Raw genomic sequence first — 3936 nt, 5'->3', positions numbered from 1 at the left:
TCTGAATGTCGTCTTCGGTGAAGTGCCTGTTCATATCCTGTGCCCATTTTTCTATTGGATTATTTACCTTTATCTTGTTGTGGTGCTCAAGTATGAAATCCTTTTTCTTATCTTTTCTATTTCTTCACATAGTTAAGGAAGCTGTTAAGGTAGCTGTTCCTAGGGAGAAAGAAGACCATTCACCCCCAGTATGATTTATAGCCTCTGAAAATCTGCTGCAGGTTCTGTTGTAAATCTTTTCTAAGGGGAGGGGGGAGGTAAATAACAACAACATGGTTTAAGAAATGTAATTGAAATTCATTAATTAAACACAACACATACATCTATCTGAAAAGCTAACCTTTTCTTACTGAGGGGTACAATTACTGAAAGCTAGTGTTCTGCAAATATCTCTACAAATCAACCTTCTATGTATGTCAGTACCCAGGGAGATTGTGCTGACCCAGAAGCAATGTATGACTCTGTCAAAACTGCAGGAATCTTCAGAAGCAAAATAAATAAAGAAATAAAATTATTCTGCAATTTAAAAAAATCTACTAAACTCAGGAGTTAGCCAGAATTATTTCTAGGGGGAATAAAACCAAGTTATTCTAATACATATTATTGTTTTTTTCAAGTAACTGAAGAAGTGCAGTACTTTCAGAATTCTAGCATATTTGCAGATATCAGCATGACTCTAAAACTATCTTCTGTAGTTACAAAAGGTGACTCTATTGACTTACAAGGATAAATTACCTGGTAACCTAATGTTTTATTACTGTGAAAAATGCCATCAGAGCTTTTATTACATAGTACTTGTGCCTCAAGCTCTGAAGTCAAAAAGCCCTGTTTGAATCTCAGCGCTGCTGGTCACTATCTGCGTAACCCACAGATTAATCTTCTGTTTCTTCATCTTTAAGAGGAAAGTAGAAGTGCTTTCCTCAGCTTTGAGATTAAATGAAATGTGTGGCAGGTAAAGTGCAATGCCTAGCATACAGTAAGTGCTGACTATTTTATTGTTTTAGATGCCTTTGATTTAACTATAACTCATATAACTCGCCGGCACTTAACAACATATCAGGGAGCTCCAGTGGCCTAGTGGTTCAAATTTACTTGCTCTGCTAACAAAAGCTTCATATCCACAAACTTCTCCAAGGGAGAAGAAAGATGAACAGCCTCCTAGTAGTTTACAGCCTCTGAAAACCAGCTAGAGGGTCAACTATGAATCTGTTTAGACTTGACAACAATGAGTTGTTGTTGGTGTTGTTTATAACTTGTAGCAACCCTGTGAACAGTTGTTGATTGAAACCTTGCCCTATCCGGTGACATCATGAAGACCTCTACTATGCTCAAGTCCATTGTTATGGTCACTGTATCAATACATCTTGTTGAGGGTCTTCGTCTCATTTGCTGACCTCTACTTTCCCCATCATGATGTCTTTTCCCAAGGACTGGACCCTCCTGAAAACATGCCCAATGTATGTTGTTTTATTATCCTTGCTTCCAAGGAACATCTGGTTATACCTTCTCTGTTGCAGACCAAGGGTAAAATATTTTTATGATTATTAATGAGACAGACTACCAGAAATGATACAGAACAGAGAGCATGAAAAACAGGGGGCCAGCAGTTCCCATGACTGAAGGCCTCAAGCCATGCTTCTCTGAGTATTTATTGAGAATCATAAGTAAGGTAAACAAAGTAAAATCATAAGGAAGTACAAAACAAAAACAAGGATAATGGTGAAGTCTTTTGCTGATAAGGCCAAGTTCCTCTTTGTGCTTATCTCAGGAGGGAAGGATTCCTTTAATATAAACTAAGAACAATGTTGATTCTTAGGGAACTCTTTAGTTCTACAAGGTGACCTTCAGCTTGTATTAAACCTCCCCTCATATCCTGATACAGCATTTGATTTATTATTAATATTAAATTTGATATTCAGCTTCCCTCACCGTCTCCAAAACAAATTTGTTTATTCTTTTGGCAATCCATGGTATTGTCAATACTCTTAGCCAACACCACAATTCAAAGGTATTTTAAATAGGTAACAGAAAAAGATAACACTTTGTGGTCATTACTCACATTAATTCATCTACTGACTCCTTAATTACCAGTGAATTTTATATCTGGTGTTTAAAATGAGGAAACGTGGACTTTTTTCTGAGTCCTTGTTACCAATCTCTTAGAAGATTTATCTGATTAACAATAAGTATTCATATTCAAAATTAAAACTTGTTTCAGTCATAAATATATTCATTTAATGAGGAAATAAGAAGGTTATTTTGTCTACATTTGTAGCTGTTCAATCCTTCAGTTTTGAGTTTTGTTTTTAACTTGAGCACAAGCCCTCTGCTTTTACTGGCACCATTTGTTCTCTTAGAGTCTCTACATGATCTCCTTTGATATTGTGCTTCTCAGAATTCTATTCTCTGCTCTTTTTACTTCTTTCATTCTCCCTAAGAGTGTTCCTTGGAGGCAAGAATGTCAAAGCTTCTCCTTGCATACTTTGTGCACGTTGCTAGGAGAAATTAATCCTTGAAGAAGGACATCATGCTTGGAAAGGTGGAGGAACAGAAAAGGAGAGGAAGATCCTTAACCAGGTGGAATGACACAATGACTATAACAATGGGCCTGAGTGTGTCAGAGATTGTGAGAAAGACTAAGAATGGTACAAGGTTCAAATCTTTTTCATAGAGTTACTATGAGTTGTATTTGACTAAAGACACCTAACAACAACAACAACCTAACAAAAGGGAGCTCTAGTGGCCTAGTCATAAGAAACTGTGCTGCAATCCCAAAGGCAAGGGGTTCACATGCACCAGCTGCTCTGTGTGAGAAGGATGGGTAATCTCCTCCCATGTGATTTACTGCCTCTGAAAATCTACTGAAGGGTCAGCTATGATTTAGTTCTGACTTGATAGCACACAACAAAAACAAAAACCCAAACAACTCTTTCTCAAGCTGAAAGAACGTAAAAACAAATTCAAGCCTTGGGTTGCAATATTGAGAGAAGCTAGAAACAAAATCTTGAATGATTCAGGAAGCGTCAAAAGAAGATGGAAGGAATACACAGAGTTGCTGTACCAAAAATAATTGGTCAACACAACATTGAAATATTTCAGAAAGTGTCATATGAACAAGAGCAAAGAAAGAAGAAGTCCTAGCTGCACTGAAGACATCAGCAAAAAAAACCCACCATAGCTCCAGGAATTGATGGGATACTAATAGACATGTTTCAAATAACAGATGCCAGCCTGGACAAGCTCATCTGTCTAAGACAGGATATTTGGAGGATAGCTGCCTGGATCATTGACTTGAGAAGACCCATGTTTAGTTCTATTCCCAAGAAAGGTGATCCAACAGAATGTGAAAATTACTGAACAATATCATTAATATCATATGCAAGCAAAATATTGCTGAAGATCACTGAAAAATGGCTGGAAGAGTACATTGGCAGAGAACTGCCAAAAGTTTAAGCTGTGCCTAGAAAAGGCCATGGCACTAGAGATATCATTGCTAATGTCAGATGGATCCTGACTGAAAGCAGGGAATCCCAGAAATGTCTATTTGTGTTTTATTGACTTCGCGAAGGCGTTTGACTCTGTGAATCATAACTGTGGCTAACCTTGAGAAGAATGGGAATCCCAGAACATTTAATTATGTCCATATGAATCCTACTGGAAGCAGGAGGGGCATCCACTTCTTAAACAACATTCCTCTGAAAATTCAATGAATTTTGAGAAGTGTTAGTTATAGAGAGGTCTTTTGTTCATAGGGTCACTATGAGTCATGCTCAAATCGATGGCAATCATCATCATCATCAACAACAACAACAATATGAATCCTGTTGTTGTTGTTGTTTTGTGCCGTCGAGTCGCTTGTGACTCATAGCGACCCTATGTACAACAGCCCTAAACTCTGCTCTGTCCTGTGCCAATCGCACTGTCTCTGACACTCCC

The sequence above is a fragment of the Elephantulus edwardii genome, unplaced genomic scaffold (assembly GCF_000299155.1).
Source record: "Elephantulus edwardii isolate Elephantulus edwardi_28Jun2011 unplaced genomic scaffold, EleEdw1.0 scaffold00047, whole genome shotgun sequence".
Taxonomy (NCBI): domain Eukaryota; kingdom Metazoa; phylum Chordata; class Mammalia; order Macroscelidea; family Macroscelididae; genus Elephantulus; species Elephantulus edwardii.
The sequence above is the reverse complement of the archived record's forward strand: the minus strand, read 5'-3'. Positions refer to the sequence as shown.